Genomic DNA, 21,358 nt, shown 5'->3' on the forward strand with positions numbered 1-21,358 from the left:
ATTTGATCAGGCTTCTCATCATGATTATCATATTTCTCCTTCAAGGTTTCATCCACATGACTTTGGACAGTATGCCTATAAAGATGCCTATGGTAATGTCTATGAGAATGTCATCCATCATGATCAACATGACATGGATGAATGTAGTAGTTATGATCATTTTTGTGGGCAATAGTATGACTATGATCCACATTTGTATTATGATCTTGAGTACAAGGAGTATTGGTATGACTAGCAACATGTATATGATCACGATCTTGTATATGAGCAACATTATGCTAGTGAACATGGGCAGCATGTTGATCAGTACTTCTTTGATGATCAACCATCTCATAGTCAAAATTATGATGATGATCAACTATTTCCTGGACAACATTATTATGCTAGTAGAATGAATGTGGTCATGACTATGGAAAGCCATTTTATCATGAGAAGTATGATAGTCATAGTGAGCAGCATGATGTTATTGGAGGAAAACTCTTAACCAGTGATGATATTAGAGGACTACATGCACAAGGCTTATGTTATAGATGTGCTCAACCAATATCTTCTAATCATAAAGATATATTCAAGAAAAGGAATGCTAAAGCGTTGTTGGTTATAGAGTTTTCAAATAATGGAGAGGAAGCTGAAGAGGCCGAAGAGGAAGTGGATTATAAAGAACAAGATGGAGAGTCTTACAAATCCTTTGAAGTTGATCATGATACCTATCAAATTTCTAACCTACATTATGCCAAAGACCAATATATGTAAGGGGCATGCTGCCAGGGGGGTTAGAAAAGAAGATTGAGGCATGGAGAAGGGCGAATGGTGCCTCTTAGGCATGCGTCCCTCTTGGAAAGAAGCCTCACTTCACAAAGTTTGCGAGTGAGATTTGCACAGAGCTGGGACTCAGGTATGCAAGGCCAGCCTAGACAACATTGCTAACTTAGAGTCATTGTTGAACAAGATGCGTAGCAAGACCAAGAGTATATTGAATAGGCTATCGGAGCTAAAGTCTTTGATCTAGCAAAAAAGAAGGCATTGCTCAAGTATGAGGGATCGAATGCAATGGTTGAGCACATAAAGGATGGCATCAAAGTATATAAACCATGGATCCAAGAGCTTTGGCAACAAATTTTGTGTAATGATGTAGAGGTAAAGGAGGTGGAAGCTAGCCTATGAGTGGTAGCCAATGAATGATGCAACATCTCGAGGTGAGTGAGAACATAAAATAACCAAGACAAGAGGTTGAGCTTGAGTAGATATGCTCAATGTACTTTGTCTTGGTTTGTCCCATACTGCCTCTTAATCTTTTGGGAGAACTTGGTGGTTTTGGATACATTTGGTACTCTTGAAACCCTTTACGTACCATATGGTGCTCCTTGAAACTCTCTCCAGATGATCTCCTTTTACTAAAAAGATTATTGGTACAAAATTTAGCTCTTTTTGGTATTTCTTATACTCTTTGGTATATTTGGTCCTATTTGATACATTTGGTTCTCTTTGGTGCATTAAATTTAGGGGTTGCATTTGGTACACATGAAAATGTAGGGTGCATTTGGTGTTTTGATACTCTAAAATTATTGAACCTTTGGTGGAATTGGTGCTTTATTGCGTCTTAATCATTTTGGAGCACTTGGTTATTTTGGATACATTTGGTACTCTTGAAACCCTTTTAGTACCATTTGGTGCTTCTTGGTACTTCCTTGGTTGTTCTTATCCACTAGAAAGCTTATTTGTACTAGCTCATGCTCTTTTTGGGATATTTTGATGGTTCTTCTACTCTTTGGTATATTTTAAGATCTTTTGAACTTAAAGCATTTGGTAGAACTTGGTACATTCTTTTTGAACCTTTGGTGCAATTGGTTCTTTTTGGTGGTTTTTTGAGCCTTTGGTGGTATTTCAATCTTGGTGCAGTTGGTGCTTTCTGGTAGTTTCTCTTAATCTTTTTCTAGAATTTTGTATTTTTTGATGCATTTGTTGCTTTTGAAACCATTTCAGTATCATCTAGAGCTTCTAGGTACTATTTGGCTATTTTCATTACCAAAAAGCTAATTAGTACTGCCTTGGTCTCTTTTAGATATATTTTGGTGGTTTTTGTACTTGATGTACTCAAAGATCTATGGTACATGAAAGCAAGCTATTGAATTTGGTACATTTTGGTACAAAATGTTTTCTTGTACTCTTTCATACCCTTGGTATTTATTATTGGTACTTTCTCATGCTATTTTTTGTACAAAGATTCACTTTGGTGTTGTTTGTAGCTATTAATAGTATCATTTGGGAGACATTTGGTGCTCTTTGGTACATTTGATAAATTGGATGTCATTGCAACAATGGTTGGTAATGGTATAATGGTTGAAAGTTTTGGTACTTGTTGCTTGATTCTTGTGATGTTTTGTTTTTGTAAGTTTAAACCTCTTTATTTCTTTCATGTGGCAGCCAAAGTATGACAAGTTAGAGGCCTCTTGCAAGGAAGGGTAGGTCAACATATTTGGTACACATGAAAGAGGTTCACCCTCTTTCCCAAGCCACATATTGTAGATGACATCCATGTGTTTGGCATTTGTGTTGCATGTGGGGAGTCACTAGAAGTGGCACATATCATGGGAAGTTTTGTGCTTGAATACTAACATCAATACCACCCCCTTTGCTTCAACACAATTTTGCATATCAATGGGTTTTTTGTGAAACAAGGGTGTTGCGTTGAAGTACATGCAATGGTAAAGGTATGGATAATTGGGCACTGTAGTGTGAAGAATAAGTTGATACATTTATCTATCATATTTATTTTTCATGCGGATTACAATGCTAGATTAGGTGTACTTGTGTGTTTAGGATGCTTGTGGCTCAGCCCTACATGGAGTTTATGATGAATAAATAGCTCATTTTCTTAGAGGATGTTTATGATAATGCTAAATTTCATCTAGCTAGCACAAAACAATGCAAAAGGTAGTTTAAGAAATGCTCACAAATATTTGTCTTGCACTTGAATACAAAAATTCAAATTATCCCTCCAAAGTACCTAAGAATTCAACCTTGAAGGCCTTACTTGAGGAGTATAATGATTTATTTTAGATGCCTACAACCCTTCCCTCTAAGAGGCAAGTAGATCACCCACTTGACCTAGATCCCCAAGGCAATGAACAAGCCACCTTATAGACTCTACAAGTGTGAACATGAAGAAGTTGCAAAGCAAGTCAAAGAGTTACTTGAGATGGGGCTTATTGAATTGAGTTTGTCACCTTATTCATCTCTAGTACTACTAGTCAAGAAGAAAGATGGCTCTTTCTGCATGTGCATTGACTATAGGGACTTTAATGATAGCATAGTCAAAAATCAGTATCCTATCCCATGGATTGATGACTTGTTGGATGTTTTTCACTAAGATTGATTTGCACTCTGGCTATCATCAAACATGCATGAGGGAGGATGATGACATCAAAATGGTTTTTAGAGCTGATCCTGGGCTTTATCATTTCCTAGTGATGCCTTTTGGATGACTAATACCCCTACAACATTTCAGAGCCTAATGAATAAAATCTTACACTCGTTCAAGTTTGTGCTCATTTTCTTTAATGGCATTCTCATTTATAGCAAATCATAAGCAGAGAACTTGGCATATGTCAAGAGGCTGCTTGATGTCTTGTGAGAGCATATGCTATTTGCTAAGGAAAGTAAGTGTATCTTCATGCAAACATCAATGGAGTACTTGGGACACATTGCTAGCAAAAATGGCATACAAGATGACCCTACAAAGGTGCAATGTGTGAAGGACTAGCCTACATTATCCAACACTGCCCCGTTATGCATTTTCCTTGGTCTCTCTTCATTTTATTAACACTTCACCAAGAATTATGCCACCATTGCAACCCCTTTGAGACTGATCAATCAAAGAAGGAATCATTCTTTTGGGATGCTATTGCTGATAGCAGCTTTACACAGTTGAAGAAAATGTTTACTTCAACCCCCATCCTTGTATGCTTGAACTTCTCGAAGGAGTTTACCATTTAGTGTGATGCTAGTGGCGAAGATATTTGTGATATGTTGCTACAAGAGCATGGTATGATTGCTTTTTAGATCCTTAAGCTTGATGGAAAGGAGATGCAAATGAATTTTATGAAAAGGAGATGTGGGCCATCCTCCATGCTATTAAGAAATGGCACCATTACAAATATGGTAGCTAATTTAGAGTGAAGAGTGGCCATCAAGTCCTCCAATACTTTTTGACTCAGTTTACTTTGACTCCTAAGCAGAGGAGATGTGTGATAACTTTGTGAAATTATGATTTTGATATATCTCATGCTAGGGGGAAAGATAACATAGTGGATTATTCACTCTCATGGATGTGGGCATGTAGAGTATTTTCCATTTCAGAGTTGTGTAGTGATTGGATTAAGAAGCTTCAAGAAGCCTATTTTCTAGATGAGGACTTTAGCCACATATTTCAAAATTATAGCATGCAATAATAGATGAAAAATCACAATATCATCTCAAACATGGCCTTATCTAGTCCCATGGCAAGATTGTCATCCCCCACACTTCTCCCTTTCATACAAAATATCATGGAAGAGATGCATTCTTGCCCCACTGCTAGTCATTTGGGTGTTTTCAAAACATGATAGGATTACCAAGATCTTTCATTGGAAGGGCCTATGGAGGGATGCCAAGGATTTTGTATCCAATTGTGTTCCATGCCAATAGAACTAGGACATCACACTTAGACCTATTGTTCTCTTACAGCCCCTGACTATTCCTGAAGGGAAATGGATATATATCATTATGGATCTCATTACTGGTCTCCTTATTACCCAGAATGAATGGAACAATATATGTGTGATAGTTGAGTGCCTCACTAAGTCTGCCCACTTTATCCCTAGTACACTACCTCTTAACTAGACACTCAGTTTATAGAGCATGTATTTAAGTTACATGGGTTACCACAAGTCACATTGCATGATCAATATGCCAAGTTTATGAGAAACTTTTGGTAGGAAAATTTCACATCTATGGGTACAAGCTTGCTCCATCCACTTCATATCACTCATCACACACTAATGGTTAGATCAAAACCCCTACTACACCTTAGTTGACTACCACTTCCCTTTGCTCCATCTCCATGGATGCATGGATTGGCTCTAAGAGCCCCCATAATTTGTGCATTAAAGTCCATATTAATGGAAAGCATATATTTATCCTTTTGGATCCAACACTACCTCATTATGTGGTTTCCTTGGTCTCTCTTCATTTTATAGATGCTTCATCAAGCATTATGTGACATTATAACCCTTTTGACTGATTGATTCAGCTGCCCCATTGAACTAGTTAGCGAGCAAGGCATACACTTTGTCAACGAAGTGATAGCTCACCTCTTGTCCTCCTTTCTAATCATCCATTGAAAATCCTCACCTTATTATCCCCAAGAAAATGGTCAAGCCAAATCCAAAAATAAAATATTAGTAAATGTCCTGACCAAAGTCATCTCTACTTCACATAGTGATTGGAATAACAAGCTAATGGCGGCCTTATGGGCCTACTGCACCCCTTTTGATTGACATATGGTACAAAGGCAATCCTTCCCTTGGAATTCTTTATACCAAGCCTCAGGATAGCCCTTCAAGAAAGATAGGATGGGGAAGGGGGCATGGACAAAACACTTGATTGCACTCGAACGCTTATAAAAAACCCAACTTTTGGCCACCCATGCACTAATATGTGAGAAGGCAAGATGCAACACTGGTTTGACAAGCATGTGAAGCAGTGAAACTTTGAATAGGGTGACTTAGTACTGCTATACTTAGTCAAGGGACACAAGCAAAAGTTTAAGTTTCGGGGGCTAGGACCTTTTAAGATTCGAACCATCAGCCGAATTGGCAATGTAGAACTTGAACCCCTAGAAGGTGAGGGCATAGGCTTCTTCAATGGCAGCTGCATAAAAAAGTACTTTCCTCCCACGCACCCATAGCATGAGCCCCCAATGTTAGCATCCCCCTGTCCACATACGAGTAGCCATTATCATTGAGATGGACAATGAAGATGAGGAAGTACTACCACCAACTTACCTACGCATGACGGTCACTGCTAAACACACATGCACCATCAATGCTTTGATTGATGAGGGAGCTGATTTTAATATCTTAACCCATGACCATTGGACCCAAATTGGCAAACTGCAGTTTCAGCCCACTAAGGCTAATCTCACCCCTTATGGAGGCCAACCCTACACACTTTTGGGAAAGTGTAAGGTTGCAATTTCTATCGAGTATGAAAGCGTGCCGATAATCTTCTATGTGTTGCCCAATACTAAGAATGCAGGCACGGAATTTCTATTAGGACGCAGTGGAGTCAGCCTTATTGAGGCTGTACGTGTCAATGATGCTAAAACTTCTAATCTACGAGCCATAACAAGAGGTCAAAAGATCAAAGAGGGGGATAAAGGAACTGTAAAATCTGTCGAGGGAAGCCCTAAGCAAGATGTTAGGGAAGAGCGAGTCCTGAATCCTGATAAGGAAGGTGGACTGTTAAGACCTATTGGTAGTAAAGTCGGCCCCAAGGAGGATAAAGGATTGCCAAGAAAGAAGGTAAAGGCTAAAAAAGAGGCACCAAAGCCAATGGAAAGACCAAAGGAGAGAATGGTGTGGCGCAAGAAGAGAACTTTGGCTAATTACCACGACTTTGATCTAGCAAGTTCCCTTTGTGAAGCCAAACCAGACGTGAATCTCCTGCAATTGATTAAACTTTCTCCATGAGTACGCAAGGAATTCAAGAAAATCCTATGTATAGGGTATGTAGTAGAACCTTTGGTCATAGCTAGAGTGGGGGAAGATTGGTTTGATCATGCTGAAAAGCATTGCCCTAGGGTTCCAAAATATGTGGATGGAATATTAGTGGAGCACGCTATCATGGACACTGGATTCTCCGTCAATATCATAAGTTCAGACTTGATGGAGAGGTTAGTTCTAGAGATCCAAAAAGGTGGCTCCACACTTCTTAGGATGGCTGATGATAGTCTAAGATAACCAGAAGGTTGCATTACTAAGGTCCACGTTACAGTTGCGAGCGTGGAATGCTATCTAGACTTTAGGGTGATAAGGTTCGTAGGACATCCTAGCTATCGAGTTTTGCTAGGTAGGCCATGGATTCTACAAACAGACTATCAAGTCGATGTACCTGCTGGTCGAGTGATTCTAGGTCGAGGTGCCCATCGTGTAATAGTGGATGCTTACCCTGAGTCTCCTCAGAGTGAGAGAGCTCCACTATCCTCCATTGAACTTGAAACAAAAGATGATCCATCTGGTAGTGAGATGTCATCAAGCGATGGATCTAAGGAAGGGTCCACTACAGAGGATATTTATCAGATAACCTTGAATGAGATGATAGAGCCTTATGATCGAATAAGAGACGCAGACGCTATTGAGCTGGATCTTGGTACGCTAAATGATTCACGGCCAATTAAATTAGGGTCGATGCTTAGTTCGGAAGAAAGAGAGAATTATGTGTCCTTAATTTGAGAGTTTCGCAATATCTTTGCTTGGAACTTCAGGGTATTCTTCCTAGTCTAACTGTGCATACTATTCTTGTAAAGGAAGGTACCCACCCTGTATGGCAGAAAGTAAGACGTATGCCTTTTGAATTAAGGGAGGAGTTGTATGAGGAACTGCAGAAGTTGTGTAAAGCAGGTTTGATCTTCCCTGTTCAACATACTGAATGGTGCTCACCAGTTGTGATAAAAAAGAATAATAATAATCAAATCTGTCTTTGTGTAGACTTTAGAGAGTTGAATAAGCAGACTGTTAAAGATTACTACTCATTGCCATTTATTGACCAAATTTTGGATCAACTAACAGGTAGGGAAATCTATTTGTTTATGGACTGCTTTGTAGGGTATAACCAAATGGTGATTACTGAGCAAGACAAGCTAAAAATGATGTTTATTACAATCTTCGGTACCTTTGCATACCATGTGATGGTATTTGGGTTGTGTAATGCACCTGGTTCGGTCATGGCAAAGAAAAGCCGACAAGACCTTTGGTGACATCTCCCTAGAGGAGCTGAAAGTATTCATTGACGACTTGGGGGCAGCCACCATAAGGGATAGACAGTTGATCATTTTGCGCAAGTGTTTTGAGCATTGTAGACAATTTTGCATAGCTCTTAACCCACAAAAGTGCGTCTTCAGAGTCCCTTATTATGGGCTCTTGTTAGGCCATGTGGTTAGTTCCGTAGGGATTGCAACTGATCCTGAAAAGATCAAGGTCATAGTCGCCATGAGTCCCCCATGTACTCCAAAGGAAGTGCATAGCTTTTTGTTATCAGTAGGGTATTATCGAAGGTTTATCAATGCCTTGGCAGAATGAATGTTGCCGCTAACAAACCTATTGTTCTTTAACTGCCAGTTTACATAGAGTGATGCTTGCAAAGTATCTTTTGACGATGTGAAGTAGGAGCTTGCCAAAGCACTTATTTTAAAAGCACCAAAAAAGGGGCAAAATGTTCTATATCATTTTAGCAGCAACCAGGTATATATCAACTGCTGTTTAACTCAACTTTGGGAGGAAAAGTGGTACCATCCAATAGCTTTTGCTAGTCGAAAGTTGGGTGTATCGGAAATTAACTACACTTATATGGAGAAGTTATGCCTTGCGATGGTATTTGCGACCGAAAAGTTCAGGCACTACATTCTTTATGAGAGGGTGGTTTTTTATACGAAGGCGGAAGGGCTTCTATTGTTGTTGAATAAGCTATAGCCACCCGACCGTTTAACAAAGTGGTTAATCACTTTGCAGGAATTTGATTATGAGATTAAGAGCAAGCCGTCGAAGCTTGAAGGCATTGTAGAGTGTCTTGTGGATTTCGGAGAGCCAAAAGAGGTCGTGGTTGAAGGAAGTGACATGGAGACTTTGTTCAAGATTGATACGGTGTATATTCCCTCCTAGTATGTTGCTATAACGCACTATCTTTCTACGGGAGAGATTGGAGCTACTTTATCAAAATCGGAGAAGAGGAAGATTAAACAATAGGCATTGAAATTTTCCTTGATCATAGGCACATTATATCGGCAGGGTGTTGATGATATCTATCGCCGATGTGTGATGTCTGACGAGGTTCCCTTTATTTTGGAAGAGTGCCATGACTCCGCATGTGGAGGGCGCTTCACTGGGCAGTTAACAAAAGGCTTTAAGAGCTAGATATTGGTGGACGTCCATTTTCCAAGATTTCTTTGAGTATGTTAAGACATGACAACATAGAGAATAGGAAACACCCACTTATGCCTATCATGGCTATCCTTCCATTTAAGAAGTGGGGCATCGACTTTGTGGGTCCTATTACCCCGTCGTCTACTACTCAGAAGAGATATATTATAGTAGCAACTGATTACTTTACAAAGTGGTCAGAAGCACGGGCAACAAGACAGGACAATGCAAAAGAGACTACCAATTTTCTACTTGAGCAAATCATTTGCCGTTTTGGTCCGCCAAAGGAAATAGTATCGGACTGTGGAACTCACTTTTTAAACAAAGTGATTAAAATTCTAACTAAAGCTTGGAAAATTAAGCATAACAAGACGACCCCCTATAATCCACCAGCAAATGGACAAGTCGAAAGTACTAATAAGCAGCTTGTGGGTATTCTATCCAAGATAAACTCCAAAAAGAAGCGAGACTGGGATACAAAATTATATGTGGTGGTTTGGGCGTATAATACGATGTTTAAACGAGCCACAAGCCACACCCCATTCAAATTAGTTTATGGGGAGGAGTGTATCTTGCCCTTAGAAATTGAGTTGCCGACCATTAGATTCGCAATCAATCATTCTCTGGGTGATGAAGATGCCCTATTTGAGCGATTTACGGCTATAGCCCACTTAGACGAGCTCAAATTGCAGAGTTTGTTGCACCAGGAGGTAGCTAAACATCGCGGATGAAATGGTTGCATGATCTTAAAGTGAAGAATATACTTTTAAAAAGGGGCAGTTAGTTCTATATTATGATGCGCCTAGGGAGCTATTTCCAAGAAACTTGGAACCTCGATGGGATGGCCCTTACAAGATACTTCAGATAGGTAAAAATAAGTCCACAGTTCTATTAGCTGATCTACAAGGGGTGGAATTTCTTAATAAGATTAAACCTTATTATTTCTAAGTATGCTAATGTGAAAAAAATGCATTTCAAGTCCATGTTGGGGCTGATTTGAGACCAGTAGGAGAGCTTATTTGGAGCACCCATATCTCGAGCAAAGATATCATCAGGGGAGGCTTATTTGGTGGAGCAAGGGATATAAAGTGATTGAGCAAGAAGACGGTACCTTTGTGTGGGAAATTAAAGTTTTCTGCCATCACTGCTTACAAATCTTGACAAGAATCCCTGCTGAGTTTAATGAAAAAGGTGCGATGGAGTCGTTAGTTCATTCTCTAAATATGTTGAACTTTGACTATCACAATTACGAATAGGGGAGTTCTTGATGGTTGGCTGTGTAAACCCATTGTGGACGTATACATTATACTTTGATGGAGCATCCAAGGGCCCTAATAGAAAAGGAAGTGTTAGAGTAGTTATCTGAGATCCCCGACGTAGAGTTACAATGAAATTAGTTGTTTATCTCGGGGTAGGATTTACTAAAAACATGGCCGAGTATAAAGCCCTAATTATGGAATTGAATATTGCTAAGAAAGGTGGCATTAGGCGATTGTTAATAAAAGGGGATTCCCAACTGATCTTAAATCAACTCAATGGGACATATATAGTCTAGAATCCTCTCCTTCGTATGTATCATCAAACTGCTATAACCCTACTTGATGAATTTGAGAGTATATCTCTTCAGCTGATTCCATGTTATTGGAATTAGTTTGCAGATTCCTTAGCTAATTTTTCTTATGAAGAGTACCTCTTTCTCAACGGTGGTCCTAGTTTGAATGTCGTTATTGATACTGAGACAGGACCTGGTCGCTTGTGGGGGATGTTATCAGACCATGCGTTATATGGCGGGCGATGATTGATATGGGTAATGCAAAGAGTAGTCGAGACCCATCTACCATTATTATCTTGGACCCATAGGTTGATATGAAGACATATTATGTGTATGCCTCTTGCTATATATGCAGGAGGTATGGGCCATAATTTGATGCATTTAATTTAGGGCTGAGAGCCCTACCTTTCCCCTTGGAATGGAGCGTATTTGGGTATATCTTCCTTCTTCCACGGAGGGATCTCTATGAGCTGTTTTGTTTGATTCAGTTAGGCCAAGACAGCTAGTAGCTTTAAGTGGTTAATGTCTGATTTCGTTAGGCCAAGAGGGCTAGTTTTTTCCAAGTTTTAATAATCTATCTCGTTAGGCCAAGAGGGCCCGTTAGTTTGCAGTGAAAAGTGCTATTTCTGTTTGGTGCAGGTACCTTTAATGCTTTGTTGTTTTAATGATTGCACCATACAGGTTGACGAAGCTGCTGGAGGGAGCCTTTGCTGCGAAGGAGCTTCTTATGGCCATTCCAGGTGGTTTCGTCCCCTTTTCGAGTTTTTCGCTTACACAATTAATGATATATGTGTGGGTGAGGATTTTATTTCTTGTTGGGGACCGGTAATCAAGGCATGAAGTCCCAGGTTTAGGTTAGGTATGTCTGGGGGAGGTCTAAGTAGTCATTGCCTCCTACAAGACATTGTCAGGCATTGAAAGATGTGTTTAAGATGGGAGTTCTAGTGCCCTATTCTGCTGACCTGCTAGGCGGCTGTTCCAGGAGTTCCTACTAGTTGTGAGGCAGTTAGAGAAGCCTATTGAAATAATGATGGAAAGAGACAAAACCCTAAATATCTGAAAGACAATATATGAATATACGGAGGTGTGTAAAAATAGAAAAAAAAAAAGAAATTTCTAGTGCAGTATCTATCGCCTTGCGAAGGCCTGGTAGGTTCCTGGGGACGTCCAAACCCCGGGCCGATGCCTTGCCCTTCGTTGGGGTGACTGTTGAGATATCGAGCTCCACTCGTGATACGCCAGGGTGACCATTGTGCATTTATGTCACCGACGTGTTAGTTGCAGACGCGGTTGGTACACCGCCCCTGAATAATAGCTACACGATAGCTATCCTTATCTACTCTAGTTTGTGGCTCAGTTAGTATGCCACCTTAGTTAGTTGAGTTTGGTTTGAGACCCATATATACAGGGTTCTTCTATTTCTTTGTAAGAGAGTTCTTTTGGCTTACACAACTAAGAAGAGGAAAACTGTTTTCAGCCTCCACCCTTGTGTGTATTCCCCCATTGTGCAAGCAAGAAAGCTTCAAGTGAGACTCCTTCCTTCTCTCCCACAATCTTGACATGGTATCAGAGCCTTGTTCGTGGTAAGGAGCTCAAGAAAGCAAGCCAAGCTCGCGGTGGTCTGGTAAGAGGAGCAGTGTTGCTTTCATTTCCTGTTTTGGGAGCAGATCTCTGCAGGTAGCACAGCCGGAAATTGCAGGAGTGCATTGTCTCAGGTTGAGACGCCCTTCGCGGTGAAGCAAGAGGGCAGTATATGCTGCGGGAGAGGGCTTTAGCCCTCGGCGACCTTGTTTTTTTTATTTGAGGCCATTTCGGGGCCTGTTTTGCAGACGGAAGTTTTCTGCACGCACTCAGGAAAAGGCTCAGTTTTATGCTGTGCGACCACTGTTCTACAGGTCGGTGAAAAGTTACTGTAGAAATTGCATCGTATGCTTGAGCGCAGAGACATTGGGAGTTTCAGAATCATCCTTGGTTCCTGTTTATGCAAAATCGTCACTAGGAAGCGACTGTGTGGTCAAATACCACTTTCGCCAGTTTTGGAGATTTGCCCTTGTGAGGGTGAAGCTGTGTTTTTTTGCAGTGACAGAATTTCTTGCAGTATTCTGTAATGGCGTCTGATTCTCTTTCACAGATTGTCACTGAAAAGCTTGACAAGAACAACTTCCAGGCATGGAAGTTTAGAATGACGAATTTCCTTATGGGAAAAGGATATTGGGAATTTGTTGCAGGAAATGAAGAAGAACCAGTTCTTCCTGATGTTCCCAATCAACAACAAATGCAGGCATTTAAAACATGGCATGAGAGAGCCAGGAAAGTTATGTATTGGCTGTCTATCAGTATTTCAGACTCTATGATTGTGCATATTCAGGATGCAAGTACGCCAAAGGAGGCATGGGATACTTTGTCAAAAATGTATAGCACAAATACGCAAGCCAGGAAAATGCAGCTCAAGCAAGAGTTGCATAATGTGCAAAGAGAAAGTATGAGCATCAACGACTACCACATGAAGGTGAAGAAGATTGCAGATGCACTTGCTTCCATTGGGTCGCCAGTGGAAGATGATGATTTAGTTTCCGTGACCTTGAATGGTCTAGGAAAGGATTATGCACAGTTTCGGACATCCATTTCAGTTCGTGAAAGATTTCCTGATTTTGAGGAGTTGATTGCTCTTCTAATTTCTGAGGAACAGAGAAATGGTGGTGCATCTTCTTCAGGAGGAACTTCAAAAGAAGCTGTCTTCTACTCAAATGCTGGAAGAGGTAGAGGCAGAGGTAGAGGAGGCCGATTTGGAGGCCGTGGTAGAAATCAGAATATGCAGCAAACTCAAGAAAACCAGTCCTATGGAGGAGGACGTGGTAACTCTAGAGGCAGGGGGAGCCAAAGAGGTCGTGGTGGATGGCAAAGAGGTCAAAATGCAAACAGTAATGTTGAATGCTACTACTGTGGTAAAATGGGTCATATGGCTAAAGACTGCTATAAAAAGCAGAATGACATCATGAATGGAAAACTGCAACAAGGGAATTATGCATCTTCTAGCAGACAGGGTGATGACAGAAATGAGCATTTGTTCATGGTGCAGCACATGAACAATTCTGTGACAAGTGCAGAAGAAAGCAATGATGTATGGTATGTTGACTCAGGTGCATCAAACCACATGACAGGTCATGCAGAATGGATGGAGGATGCAAGGAAAATGGAAAAACCAGGATTTGTGGAGACTGGTGATGATACTGCACATCCTATTGTGCAGATTGGAAAAATTCCTTTGTCTATGCAGGGTGGGAAAAAGAAATACCTGTCCGATGTATTTCATGTCCCGAATATCACCAAGAATCTGGTTTCAGTTGGTCAAATGGTTGAACAGGGCTTGCAGGTCAGATTTAATCCTCATGGATGCTTTGTTGAGGATATGAAAAATAAAGGTCGCTTGATAGCAAAAGGAAAGAAGAAGGGCAGAATGTTTACATTGGATGCAGACATGTCTGAATTGAGTGCAGCAATGTTTGCACATGGGACCGGTGTAGTTGCAGATATTGATATCTGGCATAAACGCATTGGTCATGTTAATGTACAGCGACTTAAATCAATGCAGGCCCAAAATATTGTTGCAGGATTGCCCAAATTCAAGGTTGCAGAAATGCATAAGGTATGTGAAGCCTGTCAGTTTGGAAAACAGGCAAGGAAACCATTTCTTAGACATGTTCAAGAGAGTGAGAAGCCATTGGAATTAATTCACTCTGATGTGTGGACAACTAAAGCTGCATCTCTTGGAGGCTGTCATTATTTTGTCAGTTTTATTGATGACTATAGCAGAAAAGTTTGGGTGTATTTTATGAAAAAGAAAAGTGAAGTTTTTGGGCATTTCAAAACTCTTAAAGCTATGGTTGAAAAAGAAACAGGCTTGCAGATAAAATGCCTAAGGTCAGATGGAGGGGGAGAGTACCTCTCAAATGAGTTTGCAAAGTTCCTGCAGGAGCATGGCATAAAGCAGCAATATTCATGCAGTCATACCCCACAGCAAAATGGAATTGCAGAAAGAAAAAACAGACATATTGGAGAGGTGTCTCGTGCCATGCTCAATGAAAAAGACCTGCCAGATTTTTATTGGGCTGAAGCAGTTGCTACAGCAGTCTACATAATGAACAGGACTCCCACTGCAGCAATACATGGAATGACTCCAGAGGAGAGGTATACTGGTAGAAAACCAGATATTTCTCATTTGAAAATTTTTGGTTGCATTGCCTATGTACATGTGCCAGATGAGCTGAGATCCAAGTTGGATCCAAAAGCTGAGAAGTGCATCTTTATTGGTTACTCTCTGCAGCAAAAAGGGTATAGATGCTATAACCCTTCTACTCGTAAGTTTACAGTGAGCAGAGATGTTGTTTTTGATGAGATGAGTAGCTGGTATAAACCAGTAAATGTGATTGATGATGAAGATGCACAAAATGGTAATGCTACACAGAATTCACAGCAGCAGTCACAAAATATTAGTGGACCTGGAGCGTCCTCTAGCAGTGGTTCACATTCTTCGCCATGGACAGGCAGATTGAGATCAAGAGAATCTTCTCAAAGCAATGCAGATAGTGGTATGCAGGTATCACGAAAAGGAAAAGAGAAGGTTGATCAGCCCATGTTTGATATGAATGCAGGTCACTCTTATGTGGATGGTGAATCCAGTGGCTCAGAACAGAGCATTGATGATGAGTTGGGTATTCCTTCTATTGTTACACCTGGAGTAAGGAAGACCAGGGATGTTTTGAGAGCACCTGGGAGTGAACCTACTTTGCGCAGGTCTACAAGAGCTAGGTATCCTGTGGATAGGCTGAAATATGATGGATTTACAGCCATTCACTATGCATATATGGTCAAAGTGATACAGGAACCAGAACCCACTTCTTTTGAGGAAGCCATGGGAAAAGAAAAATGGGAGAAAGCCATGGATGAAGAAATGGATGCCTTGGAAGCAAATGCTACATGGGAGTTAGTACCTTTGCCTAAAGGTAAGAATGCAATTGGCTGTAAGTGGGTTTATAAGGTGAAGCATAATGCAGATGGTTCTGTGAACAGATACAAGGCAAGATTAGTAGTCAAGGGGTATGCACAAACATATGGCATTGACTATGAAGAAACATTTAGTCCGGTTGCAAGGATGGCAACCGTAAGAGCAGTCATTGCTATGGCTGCATCAAAGGGATGGTCTTTACATCAGATGGATGTAAAGAATGCCTTCTTGCATGGTGATTTGCAAGAAGAGGTCTATATGGAGCAGCCACCAGGTTATGTGCATGCTGTTCATCCTGAGTTTGTTTGCAGGTTGAAGAAAGCCTTGTATGGCTTGAAGCAAGCACCTAGAGCATGGTCTGACAAGATAGGACAGTATCTTGTCACTATTGGCTTTCAGATTTCCAAGGCAGATTTCTCACTTTATGTGAGAAAGACAGAGAAAGGTATTATGCTGCTTGTCATTTATGTTGATGATTTGATTATGACAGGTGACAGTGATGAAGATATCCTTCATGTGAAAATGCTATTGAAGCAAAAGTTTGAGATGAAGGATTTGGGAGAGCTGCGTTATTTCTTGGGCATTGAGGTGATTAGATCACCAAGTGGGATACAGCTCTTGCAGAGGCAGTATGGATTGGACATGCTGTCCAAATATGGGATGACAGGCTGTAAGCCTATTTCAGTTCCTTTGGAGCAGAATGTGAAGCTGAGCGCAGATGCAGGTGAGCTTCTGGAAGACCCTACTATGTACAGACGCATAGTAGGAAGCTTGATTTATATGACTATTACCAGGCCAGATTTGAGCTATGCTGTTGGATTGGTAAGTCAGTTTATGCAGGCTCCAAGGAAATCGCATTTGGATGCGGCTAGACGCATACTCAGGTATGTGAAGTCCACATTGCAGTATGGACTATTTTATGAGACTGGGGTTCAGATACAGCTGCATGGATACACTGATGCTGATTGGGCTGGTAGCATTTCTGATAGACGATCTACCAGTGGATATGTGTTCTCTTTTGGGAGTGCTGCAGTCACTTGGAGCAGCAAGAAACAGCCTACAGTTGCCTTGTCCAGCACAGAGGCTGAGTACAGGGGTGCAGCAATGGCTGCATGTGAGGTAGCTTGGTTGCATAAGCTACTTTATGATATGCATCAGTCTACAGATGGGCCAGTTGTCATTTATTGTGACAACATGAGTAGTATACACTTGGCAAATAACCCAGTCTATCATGCTAGAACAAAGCACATTGAGGTGCATTATCACTATGTGCGAGAGAGGGTTTTACTAGGTCTTATTGATCTAGTTTATGTCAGCACAGAGGATCAGGTAGCTGACATATTCACGAAGGCATTGGGCGCAGAGAAGCTGCGCAAGTTCAGAGACCTGCTTGGTGTGCAGGAATTGGGATTGAGCTCGAGGGGGAGTGTTGAGATATCGAGCTCCACTCGTGATACGCCAGGGTGACCATTGTGCATTTATGTCACCGACGTGTTAGTTGCAGACGCGGTTGGTACACCGCCCCTGAATAATAGCTACACGATAGCTATCCTTATCTACTCTAGTTTGTGGCTCAGTTAGTATGCCACCTTAGTTAGTTGAGTTTGGTTTGAGACCCATATATACAGGGTTCTTCTATTTCTTTGTAAGAGAGTTCTTTTGGCTTACACAACTAAGAAGAGGAAAACTGTTTTCAGCCTCCACCCTTGTGTGTATTCCCCCATTGTGCAAGCAAGAAAGCTTCAAGTGAGACTCCTTCCTTCTCTCCCACAATCTTGACAGTGACATCTCGCCATAAAAAAAAGAAAATAAAAGAAGGATGGAGCAAAAATAAAAGTGAGCGTTAGAAAAGGATTCAGTGTCGCCTTGCGAGGGCTTGGTAGGTTCTTGGATACCGATATAAGACCTGAGGCCGATGCCCTGTTCTCCTTGGGTCACTACGCTTAGCTCCCTCTTTTTTACACGCCCGAGTATGGAAAATGAGAGGTTAAAAGAGTAATGTGGTTTTTTTTTAAAAAAAACTATTCTTGATCAGGCTATAGGAGTCCTCGCCTAGTAGGAGCTCCTGGTTGAGTTGTCCTTAGTTAGGTAGGTACTACCACCACTTAGGGAAACCTCTTTGATAGTTCCTTTTAGCTTGGTTGTGTTGCAGCAGTTGATTAGTGACTAGCTTTAGGCCTTCTATCAGATTATGCTGGGACTACTCCTCGTGGATTGCATGCCTTGATTTTGTCAGGGGGTAGGGTATGAGCTGTGATGTGTTTTTGTTGTGTATTTTTTGTATCAGCTTGATGCTCCTTTTTGTTGTTTATGTGCAGATCTATTCATGGGATTCAACGGGCTGAGTCGCCCTATCTTGTGGTTGCCAATGACACATGATTTTTGATGCCGAGAAGTGCTTAAAAATAGCCAAAAATTACCAATATCTGGGAAAAAATAGATTTCCTCGAAGGCAGCGGTGGCAATCAGTACGATTTTAAGCAGCAATGCCCCAGAAATGCTTAAAAGAGCCAGTGAACGGCGGTCGGAGAATTTTCATAAATTTTTGGCATGCAATACAAGACCCTGGGAGATGTCCGATAATGGAGGACTTCAAGACAGACGCCCAAGATTTTTCAGATCAAGAATCAGACACCGGACGTGGAAGAGGGAGTGCCTGGGAGGCCAAGCCCAAAATGCCAAGTGAAAATGGACTTTAGGAAGGCTAAAGGTTGTGACCTTTGGGGGCTCCCTTGAGGGAGCCTCCCCCCAAAATTTTCGTGAGTATGGGGCTGGGGAAGGAGGGGAGGGGGAGGGGGAGGGGGGCAAGGGGGTTTTGCCGCCTGCATGGATGGAGGCGCCATCATTCCATTTGTGGAGGAGGGGGGCTATGGCACCTACAAACAACCCCCCAACTGATCTCATGGCTGTTCTTCTTCCTATCTTCACTCTCCATCACCGGTCTCCACTCCTCAATTGGTTGCCTGGTTGTGGAGATCAAAAACCATTCTTTCTCTCTCCTCCCTCTCTCTCCTGCATAGAGGCAATTCATGTGCAAGAAATCAAGAAGAAGAGGGGTTGAAGAATGCTTGTCCAGCTATGATCGGATTGCTTCAAGATGAAGAGGAGGCTCAGGAAAGAGGTTTAGCACTGAAAAATGGTTGTTGTTTGGTCTGTGGGCTGCCCATAATAATTATTAAAAAACCCGCAACACACAAGACAAGCGGTATTCTCCAATTTTATGAAGAAATTTGCTTGTTTTTTTTGTTTCATGATCCAAATGTTGTTCATATGCGATGAATTTTTGTTTGAACCTTGTTTGTATCATGTACAGAACACGTAATGATTTAGAGCTGTTATTAATTCTTTAAAACTCGCAAAATGACATTTTTAATGAAAATTAGTGGTTTTTTTCGGTTTTGAGTTGGAAAAAAGGAATGGAAATAGGATAAACTCAGAGAAAATGTTAATTTTCAGTCAAAATAATAATCCAACACAAATAATTCAAAAAATACCTATTTTTCATGAATAATAAATAGGAAAAATAGTGAAAAATAGAGGAAATTAGGATTTTTGCGCTAAAAAAATATGGAAAAATAAGATTTATGTGTATGAATATTTGGCAAGGTTAAAGCATGAGGTTAAGCCTCAATTTGTCCTTGTCCTTTGTATTATAGTATGTATTTATTATTTTTTATATACAAAAACAATATAAAACAATCATTTACACCTATGCAATGCAGCAACACCTAAACGGTGAGGGGGGGATGAAGTTTGTGCGACAATCTAACTACTGAAAAGATACAAATTTTGATTTTTCTCTTTGTGCATAGCATTTAGGGGTCATTCCATAATTAAATATAGACGACTAATAGCGCGAAAGTTCCGGTGCTAGTCCCTAAAGCAGTACAACACGTAACGCTTAGTTAAAATTCATGAAAGGGTTGTTTTTCGCACCTCACATGGCTGGTTTTTTAATCATAAAATGGTTCTGCACAATTGTCATACACCTTGCATCAAGCATGCCATGTGGTATCTCTTGGAATGCATTGCAATTGATTGATAAACTTTGACCAACGCTGAGAGGACATGAAACCTAAGCTATAGGTTTAGACGGGCACTTCCGTTGGGGAAAGTTTTGTGAGGCAATCAAAATCTCCTGGAACACTAAATTATGAAAGAGTGGAGTTTGTGCGAATTATATATTTATTAGCGACGCATCTTGGGGTCAATCCTTGACATGTAGGAGAGTCGCAGTGGAGTTGTAGCAATCAGCCGAGAGGTGCTTCCCTATGTGTGTATTACGAGGTATTATGCCTATATGTTATGGGATCTCCCTCTGAGGAGAAGGGAAGGTGAACATTGGACTACATACTGGATACAAATGCAAAATGGTCATAAGCATTTAGTGCAAAGTGAGTTTTAGATGCTCCTTGCCCGTGAGGCCGTATGGTGGGGTTGACTGTCGTATGCATGAGGTTCGGCTAGTGCCATAGCTAGTGCCGGCCCATTTTAGGTCCCATTAGAGGACATAAGGAGAAAATGGAATGCCAAGAGAGTGAGGGCACCCCAGGAACCTATCTCAGTGAGCTTCCACATCGATATTGTAATCTGGGAAATGCAAGAAATTCTAGAAGCCTCTTCGCTTTTAACTTCCATTTCCCCACCACCTTGCATAGGGTCTTGCTTGTCAAAGTGGTGGAGGAGGTAAGTAACATCAAAAGTAGGCTTGGATAGAAATGGCTGGAGGAGAGAGAGGAGAGCCCCACCTTATGGGCCACTAAAGATGTTGAGTTTTGGCAGGATAAGGTTTTTGAAGTACCAAGGTCTCTGGCGGCGATGAATGTCAACCTAAATGGAGGAGAAGGGTCAGTGACTCCAACCTGGACACTTGGATGGCCTTTTGCAACACTCAACCCTTCAAGCGGAATGACCCAACCTTTATGCCTTATCCTTGAAGAGTGGGAGTGGATTTTCACTCCAGTGTCCACAGTTGCTACGACCTCCCTATAGTTTATAATCCTCATTGTACTTCATATGAAGAGGCCCTCATCTTCACATTAGAGAACTTGTATGATACTCTAATCCAATTCACTAACTAATTCTCTTCATGTCCTGACCCGCCTTCATTACTACTTGTAATTACCTTAGATTGCTTAGGATACTCCTTAGGCAAGACCCCACCTCATATGAGCGCGGCCTTCCAGCACTCCATTTTGATCCTAACTATATAGATAGTTGCACAATGGCCCGACTAATGATGAGAGCTAATCAATTACTTTCATTTTTCTTAGCCCTTCTAGAGGACATGAATGATAACAAGCTAATCTATTAAGCCCTTCTAGAGGACATGAGATAACAAGCACAACACATGCAGACATTGATGATGGACCGCCTGGTTAGATGGGTCCACATGTCTACACTTAGCACATCGGTGGTCATTATGATTCTCACATGGCCACTGACTCATTACTTATTATATTCAGGTTGTTACACCTATTTACAACTGGCATAGTTATAGCGCCACTTGACTAGTGTAGTCGGTTATGCATTGTTTGACTTAGTAGGCCACTTTCCTTTATGTTGTATCTTATCTATACTTTGTGTACATTGTAAAGAGTGTGGAAGAAGAAGAAGAAACCAGCA

The sequence above is a fragment of the Lygodium microphyllum genome, chromosome 24, assembly GCF_053477565.2.
Source record: "Lygodium microphyllum isolate KBCC chromosome 24, Lygodium_microphyllum_v1.1.10, whole genome shotgun sequence".
NCBI lineage: Eukaryota > Viridiplantae > Streptophyta > Polypodiopsida > Schizaeales > Lygodiaceae > Lygodium > Lygodium microphyllum.